The sequence below is a fragment of the Sphaerodactylus townsendi genome, linkage group LG08 (assembly GCF_021028975.2).
Source record: "Sphaerodactylus townsendi isolate TG3544 linkage group LG08, MPM_Stown_v2.3, whole genome shotgun sequence".
NCBI classification, from domain to species: Eukaryota; Metazoa; Chordata; class Lepidosauria; order Squamata; family Sphaerodactylidae; genus Sphaerodactylus; species Sphaerodactylus townsendi.
The window spans coordinates 44,097,646-44,120,169 of NC_059432.1; the positions used below are offsets into that span (position 1 = coordinate 44,097,646).

Consider the following 22,524-nt stretch of genomic DNA (forward strand, 5'->3'; position numbering starts at 1 on the left):
CGACGTCCTGCGTTCAGATGAAGAGGAGTCCGGGAAAGCCTGCACTCCCAGCCGGATCTATTCCCTCTCCCATCGAAAGAGAGCTGGGATGAGGAAGTGGGCCGACTGCGAGAGGCCCAAGAAGCATGGGCCCGTGAACGCCAGCTATGGGAAGAGGAACGAGAACAGCTGCAGCAAGAGCGTGAAAACCTGCAAAGAGACCGGGAACAGCAGCGCAAAGAAATCCAACTCGAATTGGACCGGGCCAAAGACGCGCTGCAACGGCAATATGTGCAGAACCTATCAGTCCATGATAAAGTCCTGGAACACTCCAAACTGGACTTACAGCGTCAACGCGAAAGCGTTCAGGCCTTACGCACGCCAAAAGTGAACTAACTGCAGCTGTTCCAACGAGACGAATTGGCCAAATTGGAACGAGAGAAAGCAGCTTTGCATGCGCACCAGGATGCGCTGACACGCAAGGAGAGAGAGCTGGCAGCCTTGGAGAGAGAACTGAAGAAGCAGCAGAACAGGACAACCCAGAGTTGGAGTCTACGCTGTCACTGGTACAGCCGGGCGCCAGGGCGACGCTGCTGGGTCCTGCCACCTTCCAAGGACCAGATCCCACCAGAACGCCAGCAGCACCAGCGTTGGTACCTCCACCTCCACCGATTCCGGCCCCCCCTGCGCAACCGCTGCCTCAACCTGCGCAACCTGCGCAATGCCAAGGGCCGTGGAGGGATATTATAGACCTCAATACCTGCCCGTTTCGGGATGGGACCGCTTCCAAACTTCCCTACTTCATCTTGCAACTCGATGCCCACATGGAGGACTATGACGATTTATACCGGACTGAGCCGAAAAAATACGTGGGACATCGGGCTCAGTCCTGGATGGGGCAGCAGCCGACTGGTTTGTGACTCTTTTGAACCTGCAAGATGAAGATACTCGCACGGTGCCTCGCGTTCCTCCAAGCCTTAAGGGCTCGCCTTTCCAAGATCCGGGTGCTGAAAATGAAGCTATCCGCACCATCAAATCTATTCAGCAAGGCAACCGCTCGTTTGCAGAATTTGCCCGTGAATTTCGTGCGGCGGCTGCCCGACTCCCTCCTGAGTGGCCTGAGCGCCGTGAAATGTGAATACTTCTCGGATGCTGTTGGCTGACAAACTGCGTGAAGCGGCGTTTTTAATTCGATCCCCCGCACTATTGCTGATTGGATCACATTGGGATCCCCAGGTGGCGTCTCGTTTGAGTATGCTCGTGCCGGAGGCCGCCCACGCCCAAAACCCGCCCTCGACCACCACTGCGACCACCAAGCCAAGCCCAGCCGCCTCTACCGAGACCACCTCCGAAGGCGCCGTCGCCGACTGGGATTGTGTCTTTACTGCGGAGGACCAGGTCATCTGGCCGCTAATTGCCCGAAAAAGCAGAAGCCAACCGCTCCGGCCGCGCGCACCCCATCTGCCAAGCCACCACGCAAATCCGGGCCGCCCCCAACAGGCTCGTCTAAGGCAGTTATTGAAGGCGACCCAGAGGAGGGGGAAGCAGCTGTTTGCCTTTCTTCAGCCCCCATGGACATGGGTTCGACTCCAGACGCGGTGAGTGAAGGCAGCGCTCCCATTACTATCCAAGCGTTTCTGGCCAACCCCGCTAAGCATACTCGTATTATAGCCTCAGCCCTTGTGGATTCGGGCTGCTCCCATTGCTTAATGCGGCCCCAGGTGGCGGAGGAGCTAGGTCTAGACCAAATCCCTCTGGCTAAGCCCATACCATTCACCCAAATGGACGGCAGTCCTCTCGGGAGCGAAGGACCGGCCCAGTTCAAAACGCAACCGGTTCTCCTCCGCTGCGCCGACCATTGGGAGAAAATCAGTTTTATTCTGGCGCCAGTGGCCAAACACTCCATAGTTCTGGGCATGCCATGGTTGTTGTTGCATGAACCAAAATTCATTTGGAAAGAAAGGATCTTAGAATTCACTGACCCTCCCTGCGGTGAACACATGAATTGGGGGGAAAACTCGGCTTCTCCTGACACACACCCCCCCCCGGCTTCATCAGCGATTGCTCCCGATTCTACCGGGATTCCACCGGCTTACCAAGATTTAGCCAGAGTATTTCAGGAGCAAGAATGCGATCAGTTGCCACCCCATAGAGACACTGACTGCAAAATCGTGATACAGCCAGGGGCGCAACTGCCCAAAGGGAGAATCTACGCGCATGAGTCCCAATGAGGAGAAGGAACTTCGTGCCGTCTTAGACAAGAACCTCGCCTCGCGGGTTCATCACGGTGAGCTACCAAACACACGCATGCTGCTCCTGTATTGTTTGTAAAAAAGAAAGATGGGTCTTTACGGCTCTGCACAGATTACCGAGGACTCAATGCAGTCTCCCTGTCCAATAAATACCCTTTGCCATTAATCAAGGATCTTTTAGGCGCATTGGGCAAGGGACGCATCTTTACTAAGTTGGACTTGAGAGAAGCTTACTACAGGGTCAGAATTGCTGAAGGCTATGAACACTTGACTGCATTTAACACAAAGTTTGGACAGTTTGAATACTTAATAATGCCATTCGGGTTAAGTGGGGCCCCCGGAGCTTTTATGGCCCTTATCAACGAAGTTCTCCATGATTTATTGTACAAGGGAGTAGTGGTGTACTTAGATGACGTTTTAATTTATTCACAAACCATGGAGGAGCATGAAGCATTGGTTCGGGAAGTATTGAAACGTTTGCTCAACAACTCCCTCTTTGCCAATCTTTCCAAATGCTGTTTCCACCAAACCTCTATTGACTATTTGGGTTACCAGATCTCACCCGAGGGCCTAAAATGGATCCTGCTAAAATTGATGCAGTCCTCCAATGGCCTGCCCCTACCAGCCGAAAAGAACTCCAATCTTTCCTAGGTTTTGCTAATTTCTATCGTGACTTTATACCCCAATTCGCTGAACTGACTCTCCCACTCACAGACCTCTTACGCACTAAGGGTAAAGATCCACTGGCTGCCAAGCCCGGGCCCCCCCTTTCCTGGTCTGAAGAATGTCAGACAGCCTTTCAGCTTTTAAAATCTGCCTTTACTACCGAACCTATCCTGAAGCACCCTGACCCAGATCTCCCGTTTGTGGTTCACGTGGATGCCTCGGACAAAGCGCTTGGGGCAGCCCTGTTGCAGAGAAATAAAGATGATAGGCTGGTTCTGTGTGCTTATTTATCAAAGAAATTCTCCGGTGCTGAACTTAACTGGACTGTAGGGGATAAAGAAACTGCGGCCATCAAAGTAGCACTTTCCACTTGGCGCCACTAGCTGGAGGGGGCTAAACACCCCTTTCAAGTTTGGTCGATCACAAGAACTTGGGCCCTCTCCACCCTCAAGATGTCCGCTAAGCAACCGTTGGGCGATTTCTTTTCTCGTTTCTCTTTCACGGTCCATTTTTTCCCCGGAAAAACCAATAAGCTGGCTGGATGCGCTTTCGCCGCCTACCGAGGGGGGTGGAGCTGCCTTACGGGACATTCCGCCGCACTGTTCTCCCCCTCCCAATTGGGGCTGGCTGTCACCCGATCTCAGACATCCGCTCCTCCTTCTCCGCCTATTCCCAGCCTGGTCTCTCCTTTCCTACGGGAACTCGAGGAGGCGGGGCTGCGCGAGCCTCCGGCGGAGGAAGGTGTCTGTCAGTTGCGTTCGGAGTATGGCGTTTGGCAGCGGGGATTGTTGGTATGTGCCTCCTCCGGAAGCAGGTTCTCGAGGCCTGTCATGATGCCCGCTTCGGCTGGACATTTTGGCTTTCTAAAAACTCTGCATTTGGGTCCCGCCGTCAGTTCTGGTGGCGCTGGCGATGCGCAAGGACATTGAGGCGATATTAAAGGTTGCTCTGTTTGTGCAGAAGCCAAGAACGTTCCAGCAGGGAAAACCCCATGGTCTGTTGAAACCTCTCCCGGTGGCCTCCTCTGGGAAGTCATCTCCATGGATTTTATTACAGATTTACCAGAAAGTCATGGCAACACGGTCTTGTGGGTGGTGGTGGACTTATTTTCTAAACAAGCCCATTTCATCCCATGTGCTTCCATCCCCTCCGCTCCTAAGTTAGCGCGTCTGTTCATTCAGAAGCATGTTTACCGTCTACACTCCGCCCCCATTAAGGTGGTCTCCGACCCGCCCCCAATTCATTTCAAAGTTCTGGAAAGCTTTTCTAGGGTTGTTAGGGGCCACCGCGGTTGCCGACTACCACGTTCAAAGTGACGGTGAGTCAGAGAGAACTAACAGAACCCTAGAGCAGTATTTACGTTGTTACACCAACTACCACCAAGACAATTGGTGCGAAGCTAATTCCGCTTTGCAGAATCGCCTATAATAATGCGGTTCATAGCAGTACGAAAAAAACCCCCTTCTAAATTGTGTCCGTCGCTTCTTCCCGCCGTTGCCGCAACTACCTACGGATGCATTGGATCCTCCGAGTTTCAGCAGTGGATTTCATCTCTGGCCGAGGGTGGAAAATGGTCCAAACTGCCTTACAACAGGCTAAAGACTCTCAAAAGCTGCAAGCGGATAAGCACCGCTCGGATTTCCCTCTGCGTGTGGGCTACCTGGGTGTATTTGTCTACCAAAAATCTCAGAGACGTGCATAAATTTTCAAAACTAGGCAAAAGATTCATAGGACCTTTTCAGATTACTAAAGTGATTAATGATGTCACTGCCCGATTGGATTTGCCTAACTCTCTTAGTAATAAACATACCGTCTTCCATTCCAGTTTACTCAAGGAGGCTCCGTTTCCGATGCCTGGCACGACCAGCCCGGAGAGACCCCACTGACTATTATTGATGGCCACAAGCATTACGAAATTGACGCCATCCTGGACTCTCGCTTTAATCGCAAACGCTACAATATTTAGTCTCTTGGGTGGGGTATTCCTCTGGGTATAATCAATGGGTTTATTCCGAAAATATTGACGCCCCCGCCCGCATGTCTGCTTTCCACCGCGCCTTTCCGCACAAACCTGGGGGAGAGGTTTTTTTTAAGGGAGGCAGAGGGTAAAGGATTCAATGGTGTTGCTGAGCGGGTCAGCCACCTGGCCTTGACTAGTACATTCCACAGCCCGGGCCATGGGCCAGCATCTCCGGCGGAGACCTTATCTCTGCGAGGGAGATGAGACCTCCGTTCCCATGGGAATCCGGGAGGGGGGATGGGATGGACAGAGTTATAACCTGTGCTTCTGGCGGGAGATCTTATTCCTGCCACTGCGTGTACGTGAGCTTTCTAGGATGTCTGAATAAACGGTCTTTTACACCCAAAAAGCCTTTTATTTCTGCTTCTATGGAATTCCTTACACCAGTAGAGCGACACAGGATGACGAGGTGAGTGGGGGGGGGGACAGGGAAAACAGCGTGTTCCCGGCGGTGCCGTTCGCATCGCGCCGGTGGGAACACGCTGTTTTCCAGGAGGGAGGTTTTTGGAGGCGGCCTGACGCTGCTCTGGGGGAGGTGGAGGGGAGCCAGGTCGGCGCTGCTGCGTTTCAGCAGCACCGCCTGTGCGAACGGCTCCCTGGGGACGGCGTTTTTGCCGTCCCCAGGGCGCCATATATGGCCCGTGCGGAAAGCGCCTTAACTAAGTCTTCTTTTAGACTGAGGACTGTTTTGCAAGGATCATATTAGGTGCTAAATGTTTGATTATGTTTTTATGCCCTGGCTCGGGTTTCAGTGATTTTTATAGGTTTATTGAATGCATACATGTACCCACTTGCTGTCCCACAATAGAAACCTATTCCAGCTTTGACTGGGGAGTCATGCCTAGACAGAAACTCTTTTGAGTGGCAAGCTATCCTCAAATAATTCCTAATTAACAGACCATCTGAACTGCAACAGAATGATAGCTGACATTATTGGAATGTCACAAGATACTTTGACAAGCAGTGCAGTCTGCACCTGGAAAATACCTGAAGTACCACTAGACTATTATCAATGACTAAAAGAGTGACAGAAGACTTTTATGGCAAAAGTTACAATTTTATAGAAAGCATTACAAAAAACAATTTTAAGAATTATTACTGAAGCCAAGCTTCATGTGCTTGCAATAACAGAGATGCAATTTTTATGACCGATACTTTATCTCTGCCATTTTTTAAAAGTTTTATTGCTGCTTTTATTATTGCTTCTGCTGCTTGTAGATGGTTCAGATATTTTAAACTATGTCCTATAATTTTTCAGTGTTGTAAATTCATGTTGGCAATTGTCTTGTATTCTTATGTATTACAGTTAATGATATAATGGAATATATATATATAAGAATCACACTATGAAAAATATTAAGGAAAACATTATAGTAAGTGTAGCCCATGGATGACAAAGGAATGAAATGATTGCTAATGAAGGACAGGAATATTTCAGAGACATTAACTTAATTCTTTGTATTAGCATTCATTGTGAAAAAAACAGAAACAAGAAGAGATGATGTTTTAAGGATAATGTACAAAATTAGATGCACCCGAATAACCGGGGGCAGCCACTGCTGCCGGGGTGAGCAACGTAGCAAAATAAAGGGGCATGCATGGCCTGGCGGCATGCTGCAGAACCGGGTGCAATAATTGGCTCCCAGCCGTAAAGAAGGGAGGAGCCAGGATATATAAGGACGCCTCTCCCAGTCCGTGCCCTTCCCGGCGGCGAGACCCAGCAAGGCGTGGTAGTGCTGGTTGGTGTCTCGTGTAAGGCCTGGAAGGAGATTGGTTGCGGCCTTTTCTCACTCTCCTTCTCTCTTGCTTCCATTTCTACTCACCTTCCTTCATTTCCTCTCTATTCTCTTTGCTTTCCTCTGGTCGTTGGCCGGTCTCGCAGTTTGGAATGGGGCCAAAGCGGGCCAAGAGCAAGGAGCTCCCCGCGGGGGGGGGGGCGGCACCTTCGGGCAGAGCCCGAGCCCTCCTCAACAGGGTCCGGGCTCAGACCGGCCCAGGGACTTCGGACGAGGGCCCCGTGGTGGGTAGTATCGGAGCGGCCGCACGGGCGGCCACCGCCACGGACATGGACCTGTCCCCGACCGGGAGGGGCAGGCCGGTGGGACTGGGGGAGCAGTCCTCCCCGGCTGGGGAGGCTCTCCCTGCGACTTCCAGCGGCGCAGGATCGGTCCCCCGGCCTGGGCCTGCCAGCGAGCCAGGCCCCGATTCCACCCTGGTCCGGAACCTGGCGGACACGCTGCTGCACCTTTCCCAGGCCCTTGGCGGAGTGGCCGGGGAATCTGGAACCCCCTGCGGCGCAGGGGAATCTGAGCCCCCCGCGCCGGCGCCGGCTGGCGCGGTGCGGGCAGACACCGCAAGTGGAACGGCAGAGGACCTCCAGCTCTCCCCACCGGTCAGCGTGTCCACATCGGTGGGCGCGTCCGTCGGTCCCTCCGAGCGAGAGGGCCGGAGGAAGAAGCGGTCGTCGAGGCGTTCCCACTCCTCCAGACGGTCTCCCAGCTCTTCATCGTCGGGTGAGTCTACTGAGGACGATGACTTGCAGGTTAGCGGGAGTTTTGGTTCCAGGGGGAGAAGGTGCCCGCTCTCCCCCCTTGGCTCACAAAGTGGAGACGCTTGGGGGGATAGAGGCGCCATCTCCTGGCCCGGCCCCTGGCGACAGCGGCAACCCTCCCGGGTCCCATCTCCCCAGGAAGTTCCGGGAGCGGGCGCTCGACGGGTACTACGTGGATATTTTCAGGTTTCCTCAGCGGGAGGGGGAACATGGCTTGTCTGGCGGGAAGGCTGACAAAAAACGGAGGGACCCAGTGGCGGCCGAGCGGAATTTCAACAACTGGCTGCAGGGTTTCACCGAATACCTAGCCCTCATTGGAGCCGCCTACGCCCTGCGGGCTTGGCACTTGGCGGCCCATATGGCCCATGTGCTGCGGGCCCGGGCGCTGGCCGGCGAACCCGCGGCCATAGCCTACGACGAGGCGATACGCAAGAACGCTTCCCATAAGAGCCGTTTCCGCTGGGATCTCATCCACGACCAAACATGGATGGTCGTGGTCCAGCCTGCCATGAAAGGGGCCGCAGAACCCTCCTTTCCGGACAAGTCCACCAGGGCTTACCCAGGGCGGGCGGGGGCCAAGGGGCTCTGTTGGGAATTCAATAGAGGCGCTTGCCAGCGGCCCAAGTGCAGGTATGAGCACGTTTGCTCCAACTGTTCTGGAAATCACAGCAGGGTGGCCTGCCCTAAGCCAGCCGGCCGCTCCCCCTTTCGGCAAGCCCGGTCCCCTGGCGCCGGGCCCTCCCAAAAAGAAGCCGGTGGCCAGGGCAGCGCTACCGCCGCCCAGAAGCACTGAACTCCTCGCCCAGCTGCAGTCTTTGGCCCCCACACCCGTCCGGGTGGGGGTGCTGCTGGACTGGCTGCAGCATTATCCCGACAGGCGCGCGGCGCGCATGCTGGGTAATGGTTTTTCGACAGGTTTCAGGATTCCTTATCGCGGCCTCAGGAAGGCCTACCAGGCAAACAACTTAAAATCTGTTCGCGATCACCCTGGCGTGGTGGCCGATAAGCTTGATAGAGAAATCAGGGCCGGTCGCATCGCTGGCCCCTACAGCCACCCGCCTCTCCCCAACCTCCGGGTCTCCCCCATCGGCGTAGTGCCCAAGAAGGCCCCGGGGGAGTTTTGTTTAATTCAGCACCTCTCCTACCCCCGGAGCGACTCAGTAAACGATTACATCGACCCTGAGCTTTGCACAGTCTGGTACGCCACCCTGGACGAGGCCATCAGTCTCATTAGGCAGGCCGGCACAGGTGCCTCCTTGGCAAAATGTGACATCCAGTTGGCCTTCCAGCTCCTGCCCATTTCCCCGCTGGATTTCGAGCTTCTGGGCATCCACTACCAGGGCATGTGGTACATGGACAAGGCCATGCCCATGGGCTGCTCCTTTGCCTGTGCCGCTTTCAAGGCTTTTAGCACCTTCCTCGAATGGGCCTTCAGGCAGCGGGTGCCCTCTGGGCTGGTGACCCATTACCTAGATGATTTCCTGTTCATTGGCAAGCAGGGCACCAGGGAGTGCGAGGTCGCCCTGCAGGCTTTCCAGACAATGGCTGCCGAACTGGGGGTCCCCCTGGCCCCCTACAAGACAGAGGGCCCCACCCCTGCCCTCAGCTACCTGGGCATCCACCTGGATACGGTCCTAGGCACGTCATCACTCCCTCGTGACAAACTCCTGGCCTTAACCAACCTGCTTCAGTCCGTTCTCCCCCTGCGCAAATGCAGGGTGCGCCTGGTGCAGTCCTTACTGGGCCACCTCAATTTCGCCTGCAGGGTGGTGGCACCAAGCAGGGCTTTCTGCTCCCGGCTGGTGAGGTCGTTGTCTGGCTGCAAGTCCCCTGACCACCACATCAGGGTCTCCTGGGGCCTAAAAGACGATCTGCAGGTCTGGCTGGCCTTCATCCGAGGCTTCAACGGCATCTCCTTGTGGCAGACACCTCTGGAGCCTGGCCTGGAGTTGCAGGTGCACTCTGATGCCTCCGGGGCTCACTGTTTTGGTGTGTATTTCCAGGGTCAGTGGGCACAGGGCCTCTGGCCTCTAGCTTGGCACACACAGGGCATCACCAGGGACCTCACTTTTCTAGAACTGTTCCCCATCTTGGTGGTGGTGCACATTTGGCACGATCTCTGGCTCAATAAAAGGGTGCTTTTCTGGTGCGATAACCAGGCGGTGGTGCGTGTGGTGAACAGGCAGTCGAGCAAATCTGCACGGGTCATGCGTTTGGTTCGCAATCTTGTTCTCATCTGCCTCACCTATAACATTTCTTTTAAAGCTGCTTTCGTCCCAGGTTTGCAAAATGAGATCGCTGATGCTTTATCTCGCCAGCAGGTGGATCGATTCTGGCGCCTGGCCCCCGGGGCGGAGCTGTTCCCGGCAACAGTGCCGGCGTCCCTGTGGAACCTTGGCAGCGAACCGTCATCACAGGTGTTCTGAACTCGTTGGCACCGGCCACGCGCAGGCAGTACGACAGAGCCGTGCGCGACTTCCGGAGCTACGCAGCATCCAAGGGGTGCCCTGTCTGTGGCGGGGTGGACACAAGCCTCCTACTGGAGTATTTGGTACAACTCCATGGACGGGGGATGCACCCACGCTCCATGGGGGTGCAACTGGCGGGCATTGCCTTTTTCTGCAGGGTTTCGGGCTTCCCAGATGTGACCAAGGCGTTTGTAGTTCGCCGGCTGGCGGCGGGCTGGCGGCGGGTGGGCCCCAGACAGAGGGACCTCCGGCGCCCAGTCACCAAGGAGGTGTTAAGGGCGGTCACCGGGGAGCTGTCGCAGGTGTGCGCTTCACGCTATGAGCGTTTACTTTTCGCAGCCGCCTTTCACCTGGAGCATCTTGGGGCTTTCAGGCCCGGGGAACTAGTTGCCCCCACTAGGGACCGGCCGTCCAGGACCGCGCTGCAAAGGGAGCACCTCGTCCTGTCAGGGGACATGGTCTATGCGTGGCTTGCCCATTCCAAAAACGACCAGGAAGGCCACGGTGCCTGGGTCACCATGCTGGTCCTGCTGGGCGACGTCACCTGCCCCCTCACCTCCCCCATCTCTTGGCTTCGGCACAGGCCTCGGATGGGCGGCATGCTCCTGGTACACGAGGACGGTTCCCCCCTCACCAGGTTCCAGATGCTGGCGGTGTTTCGGGCATGCTTGGCCCGGGCCGGGCTGCCAGCCGCCAAATTCGGCTTGCACTCCTTCCGAATAGGGGCTGCCACAACCGCGGCGCAGGAAGGCAGGGCCCAGGAGGACATCCGCACCTTGGGGAGGTGGCGGTCGGGGGCCTTTCGGGCTTACATTTGCCCCCATCTGACTTGTTGATTCTCTTCACAGTGCCTCCAGGGACGCCGCAGACTGTTTTTCGACAGGTGTGGGTCATGGGGCACAGCCTTGTCAACAGAGCCGGGGACTACGCCTGCTCATCCGACTGGGGCCAGCATCTCGGACTCGGGGCTCACGTAAGGATTACCTGGCTGGGGCAAGGGCGCATGCTTTGGCATGAACTGGAGCCCAAGCTCATCGAGTACATTTTCCAGTTGGCCACACCGGATCTCCTAGTTATCCACCTGGGGGAGGAGGATCTCCCGGCCAGGTCGGGTCTGGAACTCCGTTGGGCGGTGGCCACCACGCTGTGGAGCCTCACCAGGCATCGGCCCGGCATGACCTTGGTCTGGTCCGAGCTGCTGCAGCGGGTCCACTGGAGGGGAGCTGTGGACCCCACTGCCGTGGACAGGGCTTGCAGAAAAGTCAACAAGGCGGCCGCCAAGGTGGTGCTCTCCCTCGGGGGAGTGGTGGTGGACCATGCTGAGATCACCCGGGACAACAAAGAACTTTTTGAGCCGGATGGCGTCCGCCTGTCCCGCTGGGGCATGGACTTGTGGCTTCAATCGGTCCGGTACACCCTCCTCTGCTGGGTCCGGTCCAGACAGGCTCAGGCTTGAGGAGCTTGGGCAGGGAGCTGCAAGGGGGGCAGCTCGTGGCCAGGTTTGGCACACGGGTGTCGCATTAATCTGGGGAGAAAACGAGCCTTCCGGCTGGGTCTCCCAGGCTTGTGCCCTGTGGAAGGGCCGGGGGGTGGGGCGGGCAGGCCGGCAGGCCGGGCCGCTGCCCGACACCCCAGGGAGTGGGGTTGGGTCGGGCCAATAGGCGGCTGAGGGCTTAGCCGGTGCCCGACACCCCAGCAAGCAAGGAGAGGAGGGCAGGCCGATAGGCGGCCATGGGCTTAGCCGGTGCCCGTCTCCTCAGCAGGGGCGGGAAGGGTGAAGCCGGAGTGTTATCTCTGGGGCTTCCCTTCCCGTCAGTTTCCCAATGGAGATTGGGATGTGATGTGCGACCCGTTTGCCGCCCAGCTCTTTCGTACATAGTTCATGTTGATTATGTTATTGAATATTAATAAACTGGGCTGCGGCCCATTCCTTTCCAGCCTGTCGTTGTTGTGTGATTATTGAGCGAAGTAAAGTCTCACCATCTGCAGCAATTAAAACGTCAGGGCCTGGACAGTATATACCAAAGGGTTCTTAAAGGAAAATGCACAACAGCCTTTTATTAGAGAATTTGAATATGAGCTGTACTATGTTAAAAAAGGCAACTTGTCACAAAAGTTGGTTTGGAAAGTTGCAAATCATCAAAGGATCCAGAGGAGATTCCTGAAATTACCATAGAGTTGGCCTGATGTCTACTCCAGGCAAACTGGAAAAATCTATTATAAAAGAATAGTTATTAAAGACATCTCATGCACACACTCACATAAACAAGCTTCTATCTAACAGCCCAGCACAGAGGATGTAGCAGTCAGATGGCTCTGTCACAGCCCACCCCCTCCCTGCACCAGCATCTGCTTGGATGCCAGCGAACTTCCACGTGGTGGCCTCTTCCAAGTTTCATGACAACAGAGTTCTGGGGCACCCGGGTGCGGGCATCTTTGCCCTTTCTACTGGCTGAGGTGCCCCTAACACAAGCAGAGGGGGGCACTGGCACATGTCTCCTCCCCCATAGGATTAGACTATAAGTCTTCCAACGAAAGTTCCTCAGTAAAGTTATCAGTCATGGAATAAGAGGATGAGTTGTCTCCTGAATTAGAAACTACTTAAATGGGCAGTTTTCATAAGGAAGGGAAGAAGTGGGGGTTCATAGGGAACCTCTGCATTTCACTAGTTCATAAATGATCTGGAATGGAAAATGAGTATTTAAGTGGTCAAGCCTGAGATTACAAAACAAAACACATTGGGAAAAGCTAAAGATAATTTCTTCAAACTAAATGACAGGTCAACCGCTTGGTAAATTTAAGTTCAGTGTATACAGAAATTCTAAGGATCTCAGGACTCTTTAGTTTAGAAAAAAAAGCAAGTAAAGGGGAACATGATAGAGGCATATGCAATTATGCATGATATAGAGAAAGAACTTTTTCTCACTTTTTCATAATAACAAAACTCAGGCGGACCCACTGATGTTGATGGGTCAAAAATACAGAACAGACAAAAGGAAACAGTTAGATGCATGAAGCTGCCTTATAATGAGCCAGACCATTGTTCTATCAAAGTCAGTAATGTCTACTCAGACTGGCAGCTGTTCTTCAGTTTCCAAGCAGAGATCTTTCATTTCACATTTTTACCTGACCCTTTTAACTGGTGATACCAAGGATTAAGCCTGGAACCTGCAATCCAAACATATCCTCTACCACTGAGCTGTAGCCGCTATGCTTCTTCACTCAAAAAGTAATTAACCTGCGGCATTTAATGCTCCATGATGGCTACTAGTTCAGTTATCATTAAAAGGGGACTGAATAAATTTATGGAGGATTGAGTTAATCAATAGCTTTTAACAACAATGATTAGATGGAATCTCTGTGTTCAAAGGAAGTGACCCTGTGAATATCAGTTCAGGAGAGCAACAAGGAAAGGATTCGGCCTTCACGTCCAGCTTGTACTTCTTGAGGAGGCAACTGGTTGTCCATTGTGTGAAATAGGATGCTGCAAACTATTAGTTTGAAACAGCATGGTACTCTTCTGTTCTTATGACAGAAAAAGTGGATGTGATAATGATTTACAATTCTGATTTCCCACTAATAATGCTGTATCCTAATGGCTGACTCGCAGATGCAATGAACTGACAGATTCATCTCTGGTACTTCAGCAAGTATTCCTGATGAGTTAAAACAGTGTATCAGTGTTTGTTTTATTGTACCATTTTATTAGTAAGGAAGCGAAGGCACCAGTGATTATTATCTCTCTCTCTCTGGTAATAAAATCACAACCAAATTGTTTCTCTTTTAAGAACTTCTGAATTCTTGGAAAACTCTGTTCTTCATACAATGATCTAGGGAATCAAAAGCGTATTTTATTTATTTATGGGAGCTCTGATTCTATAATGCAGTTTCATGGCCCCATCCAAAGGGGGGGGGGGACAAATTTCCCCGTGGGAGTGGCATCGGGCCATGCTGGTGGATTTGCCCACACACTATCTGAAAATAAATCTGGTAACATTTACTAAGTAAAATACACAATGAAGCCTAACACAAGTTTAAACAACATGAACTACTAATCAATGACCAACAACTTACAGGGCTCTCCTCTAGAAACTGGTTTCAGCATGTAAAATTTTACTGTGTGATATACCTTCATTAGGAAAGTAAACTGTGTTATTGTATTTCCATGTAGTTTCAGCTTGTTGAAAACAATTTTACTGATTGCTACAACAACTGCAGTTAGAGAGGATGCCCTAGGAAGTTGTAGCTCATGCATACAGGGACCTGGGCCCAAGTTCATGCCTCAAGCAAAGAAAATGTTAGTTGTTTGAAGAAAACTCAAAGTAATGTTGCAGATTAACTTTAGCTCAATGCAGACATCACATTAAATCTAGGGTTTATGTTAACTATAGCTTAGGACCAAGATCTGGTTTGAACTTCTAAATGTATAAGAAAAGCATGATTTAAGGCTAATTGTCTCCTTTTGCTTTCTATTTTGGAACCCTGCAAGCAAAGGTTGAGGAACTTGGAAATGCTCAGGCTGGAAGTGAGGTTGAAAATGATTGCTCAAAGGCTCTCACTTAGACCTCACTGGCAGTCTTCAAGCAGCGCTTGATGAACACTTGTCAGGGATGCTTTAGGCTGATTCTGCAGTGAGCAGGTGGTTGACTAGATAGCCTGTATGTCCCCTACCAACTCTATGATTTTATGATTCCGTTCTCCCATCTCAGCATTCTGACTTCTATGGTGATAGGAGGCTAGGAGGCATAACAAGTGCCACAGCTGTAACCTTTTCCATTCATTACGATTTCGGCACTCCTGTGTTGTAAATTAGAAGAGTGCACTATGCACAAGTTCAATATCTATGTTCACTTTTTATGAATAGATAAATCTTTATTTCCAGTTTTGGTATACATCAGAGACCTAGATTTTTGAAGGGATGCGTTCAAGAATATGGAAGTCAGTGGTTCCACTATATACAAATAAAAGAAACATATAAGAAAGATTTAGAAAGAGGCTTCCAAATAAAAAAGAACGAGTTTGAAAAAGCGATATTAGAGGACAATAGGAAAGTAATCCAAAAAATATACAATATGCTGTTAAACTATAAAACGGAACAAGAGAACATAAGCGACAACATGATAATTTGGGCCCGGGATATAGGAAGAATTATAACAACAGATGAATGGGAAAAAATGTGGTGGAATAACGCAAAGTTTACGTTAGCGATGGACCTACGAGAAAACTGCCAAAAGATATACCATCGCTGGTATTATACACCAGTAAAATTACATAAAATGAAAAGCATGAATAATGATAAATGTTGGAGATGTAAAAAGAAAACGGGAACGTTTTTACATATGTGGTGGGAATGCGAAATAATAAAGAAATATTGGGAAGAGATAATTAATCACATTGAAGAAATTTTGAAAACTAAATTACAAAAAAAAGCAGAAATTTTTCTCCTGGGTCTATTCAATAACAATAAAATAATAGAGCGAAATAACAACCTGTTTATGTACCTAACCACCACGGCAAGAATGGAAATTGCAAAGTACTGGAAAGAACCACGGCCCCCCAATGTGGAAGACTGGAGCAGAAGACTTTATCAAGTAATGGAGGCTGATAAATTAACTTGTATGTTAAAAGACAATTTAGAAAAATTTAAGAAAACATGGAAATTATATGTTGATTATTTAGAGAAGAAGTTAAAATGAAAGTGGAAAAACAACTTAGAGACTTATTCATAGAGACCTGAATGATCTCATCTGATAAATTTGACTCTTTTATGTTTAAAGGAAAACAAAGAAAACGACGAAGACAGACAACAACAAACAAACAGAATAAATAAGAGAAGACTGCGTTATATATATATTGTTTAAAGAGTTCAAAGTCAAGAACAACGCGAATAAGAGTAAAACCAAGAATTATGAAAGGAGATAAAGTATAACAAGAGATAAGAAGTAAACTGAGATTAGTGCTAAAGATGTAGATGATGTTTAGTGATAAGATGTTATTATGTATATAGTTAAAGATATATTAGATTTAAGATATAGAATTGAGAATAGGAAAAGCAGGAGAAATTAATAGAAGAGAGAGAGCCACAATTCTCAGAAAAGCTATGAAAGTCAGAGCAAGGAGTATACAGGAGAGAAAGATGGAAAAATAAAACAAATAATAGGAAGAAAAGAGTATTAATGACTGGGATAACTCCCACTAAACTTGACCTGGAACGTTAATGATTCCAGACGGAGTCAATTCAGGGGGAGGAAGGGTATAGCTTTGAATTGATAAAAGAAACGTCAATGATGGTATAAACGAACCCTGAAGAAGGGGAAATATTTCGGTTAATTGTTTATTGGTTATAATGTTTGATAAATATATTGGTCAAGATAAGACCAATAGAGAAGGTTAAAAGTGAGATATTATAGATAAAAATGGACAATGTCGGATACTCATGTATTGAAGTGACTGAATCCACAATGTAAACTGTTTTAAAACTCAATAAAAACTATTAAAAAAAAAAAAAAAGAATATGGAAGCTAGAAAAAATTAACACTACTCTGTCAAAGAACTGACCTGGTCTTTGGGTGGTAGGAATACCGCACCCTGGGCCCTGAACCAGTATTCAAAACTCAAAACAAAAATTTTATATTCTTTATTTAAAAGAATAGTTGTAAAACAGAAAATTAAAATTGTAAAACAGAAAATTAAAAGTGAACACAAATGCATAAGGTACATTTCAAAGACACAATAAAACAACAAAGAACATAACTTGCTAGAAAGAATACTTGCTGAAAAGTTACTATAGAAGTCCTCAGTACATGTGCAAAGTTCATTAAACAAAAGTACAGGATAAGCATCAGTGAAGACAAAGAAAGCACAACTGGTAACACTTACTAATTTATGTCCATAGCTAGCCATATCAGAGGACCATCAATAAATCAATCAGGTTATGTATTGGTCTGAAAATTCTGGAAATAAACTCACTCTTCCACCCTGCTCCAGAACAAAAATCTATTCAACTAAAATACCAGTTACATCTGGAAGTAAATAATAAGGGTGATCTTAAACCAGGTAAGTGGACTGATAACCTTGGAGTAAGGCACACTGTTCTCCAAACACCAACACCCGCAGTTTGAACCAGAGGCGTTCCTCCCATTGGGCAAAGTGGGCAGTTGCCCTGGGCGCAGCCCTCTGGGGGGCGCAGGTTTGTTTGTGGGATTTTTTGTATTTTCAGTGTTTTTCCATTTTTGGCCTGCAGAGGGCGCTGTTTTTAGGCTAGCAGCACCAAAATTTCAGAGATGTTTTGGGAGACTCTCCTGATGCTATCACCCACGTTTGGTGAGGTTTGGTTCAGGGAGTCCAAAGTTATGGACTCCCAAAGGGGGTGCCCCATCCCCCATTGTTTCCAATGGGAGCTAAGAGGAGACGAGGCTACACATTTGAGGGTCGATAACTTTGGATCCTCTGAACCAAACTTCACCAAACCTGGGAGGAATCATCAGGAGAATCTTTTACTGATACCACCCAGGTTTTGTGAAGTTTGGTCCAGGGGGTCCAAAGCTATGGACTTCAAAGGGGGTGCCCCATCATCCATTGTTTCCAATGGGAGCTAACAGAAGATGGGGGCTACACCTTTGAGGGTCCATAACTTTGGACCCCCTGAACCAAACTTCACCAAACCTGGGTGGTATCATTAGAGAAGTATCCTAAAGATACCCTGAAAGTTTGGTGCTGCTAGCTTAACAATTGCACCCCTGCCACCAGGCACCTCCCAAATTTCCCCAGATTTTCCTTTTAAATCCCCCCGCCTTTGACATGGATTTAAAGGGAGAATCTGAGGTCCCCAGTTTAAACATTGCAAGTGATGCTGTTTCAGGGTGGGGGAGAATCAACCCCAAAATAGCATCACTTCCAATGTTGTTTAAACTGGGAACCCCAGATTCTCCCTTTAAGATGGATTTAAAAGGAGAATCTGGGCTCCCTAGTTTAAACACCATTGAAAATAATACTGTTTGGGGGTGGATTCCAGCATCACTTGTTCAAACTAGGGAGCCCAGATTCTCCTTTGAAACATTGAAAGTGATGCTGTTTCCCCCAATTGGGAGTACTGGATACAACACCATAAAATGTTTTCATAGCAGTAATAAAACATTTTGTTTAAAATGTTTTCAAAAAATTATTTCTGCTGTGTGGCATGGCTTATTGCTGTGCTCAGATTTGTGAGTTGGGGCATGTTCTATAATGTGATGGTGACTTTGAAACAACCTGGTGTAAAAAATCATTGCTTGGTCACAGTGGGGGAGGGTGGCTGCCCATGGGGGGCGCCAAACTGCACTTTGCCTAGATACGCCACTGGGCGTAGCTCTACAAGGGGGGGGTGTGCGCGTTGCATTGGGCACGCGACTGGGGGGGCATCAAACTCAGGTTTTGCCCAGGGCTCCAGTTTGCCTAGTTACGCCACTGGTTTGAACTATGTGGAATGGTAAGAAAGGGAAAATGATACTTGTTAGGCCTTTCAACACTCAAGATGGACTTTCTCTGAATATACTAGGTAATCATTCTCTTGTCCCTCTCTCTTTACACAAAATGGTAAATGCATGCAGTGGGATCATGTATGGCACATTTTCTTGGTAAGTGAGGTACAGATGACAAAACCATAACCAGATGAAAAGGGCTTCTGATTTGGCAAGTCACACTTCACAATGAACCATAGTCATGGTTTACAAACCCACAGCAAGCCATGGTTTCTGTCCAATCACAAACATGGTTTGTCTATTTAGGCATCATACTCAATTATAGCTAAGTCTCCTTTGTATACTAGGTGGTAGTTGCCAACAACTTAAAATATTAAATATGGGCAATTATACATAGCAAATACATGCATTGTAAACCAGTAAACGAATCAATTTATCAAATAATTGACCAGAAAATTTCCATAACAACAGTGATGATATGCCCAAGTTTAAAATTCTGCATAACGCCAAAAGGGCAACACAATAGTTATCAGCTTGTAGTTAAAACCTGTTAGTATCTAAAATATTTCACCTTTAATCTACCAAATCTTTAATTTACCTTTAATCTACCAAAGTAGAATAATTTTGTATGGTAGATTAAATTTATACACTACCACACACATTTGGGCTATCTGTAGAAAGATCTGCGGGTTTTCATCTATTCACAATTTGTTGGCCAATACCACATCCGATCGACTAGGAAATCTATTAAACACAGCAGAGAGAAGCTTTAAAAGAGCTTTGTGGTGAAAGGGAAAATGGACTAAAACATGTTTCAATTTCCCTAAGTCTGCAGGGACAGAACCTCTCTGTAATGGGGACTTTTGAGAATCTTCCATCCAAACCCACTGAGGGAAGGGCTTGACATCTAGCAAGAGTTAAAGCCCTTCTGAAGCTAGAAATCCCCAGATGAGAGAGATATGCAGCAGGAGAAACTGTATATATGGATTCTTCAGCAGACAGAAAAGATAGTATAGTTGCTAGGTCACTCTGTGCTCATTACCCTTTGCTTTAAGACATTTTTTGCCTACCCGTTTCTTAGGTCCAGTAAAGAGAGAGGGGAGATTCCCAAACTTCCCAACTTATTACTAACAGCCTTAAAGCAGAAGTATTGGAAGCTACCGGTATCTTCAAAAATCAGGGACTATTGGCCTTGAGGGTTAAAGTTAAATTTGAGCCACAGGGAGATGGATGCCAAGAGTATCCTAGTCTCTGCTTTTACCACGCTCATCTCCAAATGTACAGTTGCACTAGACACAAAATGGGGAAATTGGAGTGCTGCTCTCAGGAATTTTGACTGGACCATTTTCAAAGGAGTAAAGCAGGTGGGTGGTAGTCCAAGTATGATCCCTTGGAGCAGAAGTGGCATAGGAGATTAAGAGCTTGTGTATCTAATCTGGAGGAACCAGGTTTGATTCCCAGCTCTGCCGCCTGAGCTGTGGAGGCTTATCTGGGGAATTCAGATTAGCCTGTGCATTCCCACACCTGCCAGCTGGGTGACAGTGGTCTAGTCACAGCTTCTCGGAGCTCTCTCAGCCCCACCTACCTCACAGTGTGTTTGTTGTGAGGGGGGAAAGGTAAAGAGATTGTAAGCTCCTTTGAGTCTCCTGCAGGAGAGAAAGGTGGGATAAAAATCCAAACTCTTCTTCTCTTCTTGGAGGAGCTGAGCCAAGGTTTCTCTTCAGATTGTATATATCAGGGGTAGGGAACCTGCGGCTCTCCAGATGTTCAGGAACTACAATTCCCATCAGTCCCTACCAGCTGGTAGGGGCTGATGGGAATTGTAGTTCCTGAACATCTGGAGAGCTGCAGGTTCCCTACCCCTGGTATATATTGTAAATAATATGCTATGCATATAATAACCAAGGCAGTATTTCAGCAGTTCGTTTCCCTGATACTTATCTGACTGCAATTACTTGTCCAGAGTCTTAACAGGATATATGCAAGGACATATACTGCAAATTTGTTACATCTGGTTGTTCAACAAAAACAATTTACAACTATCTATGTGTTTTATATACATGCTGCTTCTGAAAACCAGTGTAAGCCACCAATAAAGCTGCAGAATTCTTTAGTACAAATATGAATTGCATTCAATCTCATATTAGCTTCTTTAGCTGGCAAATATCTCTACAAGTATTATAAAATATGCTCTCAAGTTGCAAGGCAAGTGTTACTGTGTTGCAAAGAAAATGATAAGAAAGAAACTGAACTTTAGTTCAGTCAGCAGGAACAACATTTGTTCGCTTGTCAATAACAGTGCACAATACACGCATAGCATCAGAAGAAAGTTAAGACTAAAGGCAAAGCAGTTTAGAAATTGTCCTTTTCCTGCTTGAAATACCATTTACACAAAGAAAAAAATAGTTCTTGCTTTAAATGGATGGTGCTAGCCTCTGTTCAATCATGTTCTGCATTACACGAAGGCTGTTTTTCAAGATAAGAAAAATGAAAAAGCTGGAGTACTGTATAAGGCTTGGAGGAAGCCAGTGCCTTCAGTCATCAATATAAGAAACCAGGCCAGATATATTTCTGTAGCATTATGTCCAGAATATGTATAGGACCATGTTCAAAGCAAAGGTCACAGGCCCCACACTTATCTAGGCTCTGTTTGCTGACTTGTGGGGTGGAGTGGTGTTGTGGCCCAGACCCACCAAGCAGAAGTCAAGACAGCAGCCTGGTGCTTCACTGTTTATTGGACTTTAGTCCAAGGCAAGGATCAATACACACAAAGGCTCACTCATCCCAAACAATGTTGCTGCCACATTGCAGCCCTATTCCTATAGCCTTATAAACAGAATGGCCTTCCTGCTAATTGCCAACCTCCCCTAGATGTGCTCCCTTACTCTGGCTCCTTCAAGGACTCCCTGTTTCTCCTTGCTTGCTCTAAAGCTGCCCTGGGAGGCGAACCGGTAGTTAACTGATTAGAATTCCACCACTGTAAATACCCCATTTTAAGGTTTCATATTTTCCTGCAAACCTGGGGCCCTTTTCAGGTTTGTAGACAGATCTGTCTTGTTCATTCACTGTTCTGGTCAGCAAACTTAAATATTCAAAGATTTGCCTGACTTTGCCATTAGAATATAAGATGATGAGATCAATTCCCTTTACCGTATATACCGGCCTATAAGACGACTTTTTAAAGCAGGAAAATCTTAACAAAAGCCGGGGGTCGTCTTATAGGCCGGGCACCCCCCACCCCCTGCTCGGACTTGCCACCGCCTAGCCCAAGGCTCTTTCCTGCTTGCTGTGCGGCTCTTGCCCGCCTGCCCGCCGCCGCCGCCGCCACCGGCCCCACACATCCCCCTCGGCTCAGGCTGGCTCCAGGTTGCCGTTCAGGCAGTCAGCCTGAGCCTCTGTCTATGATTTTCTTAAAAGGGCAATTCCCCAAAGACTGCTTAAAGGGGAAAGTTTCCCCTTTAAGCAATCTTTGGGGAATTGCCCCTTTAAAAAATTCAGAGCCGGGAAGAGACTGGTGGGAGATCTCCCCTCTTCCCCAGCCAGCCAGGCAGCCTCCGTGCAAGAGAGGAGCTCCAGCTAGCAGCTTCCATACGAGGACTGCAGGCTGGGGCACCCCTTGTTTCCACGGAGGCTGCCTGGCTGGATGGGGAAGAGGGGACATCTCCCCTCTTCCCCAGCCAGCCAGGCAGCCTCCGTGGAAAAGTCCATGTCCCGTCCCCGCAACAATCGGCCGGCCTCCACCGAGGCCAAGGAAGGCCACCCGGGGTGCCGCCGCTGCTGTCCCGCCCCCGCGACGATCGGTCGGCCTCCGCCGAGGCCAAGGAAGGCCGCCTGGGGTGCCGCTGCTTCTGCTCTGTCCCACCCCCAGGACAATCAGCCAGCCTCCGCCAAGGCCAAAGAAGGCCATCCGGGGTGCCGCTGCCGCCGGGGCTCTGTCCCGCCCCTGCGACGATCGGCCTGCCTCTCCTGAAACCGAGGCCACACAGGGTGTCGCAGCTGCCTCTGCCACGGGGTCGTCTTATATGGCGAGTATGTGCCGAAATCTATATTTTAACTGGAAAAGTGGGGGGGTCGTCTTATACCCCCAGTTGTCTTGTACGCCGGTATATACGGTAATATTGTTTTGATT

General features: G+C 49.2%; 1 protein-coding gene across 2 annotated transcripts in view; it reads right to left on the reverse strand.

The window, feature by feature from the left end:
* Positions 1 to 22,524, reverse strand: part of DOCK1 (dedicator of cytokinesis 1) — a 508,395-nt gene that overhangs the window by 71,137 nt on the left and 414,734 nt on the right. The gene's annotated exons all lie outside the window — the stretch shown is intronic.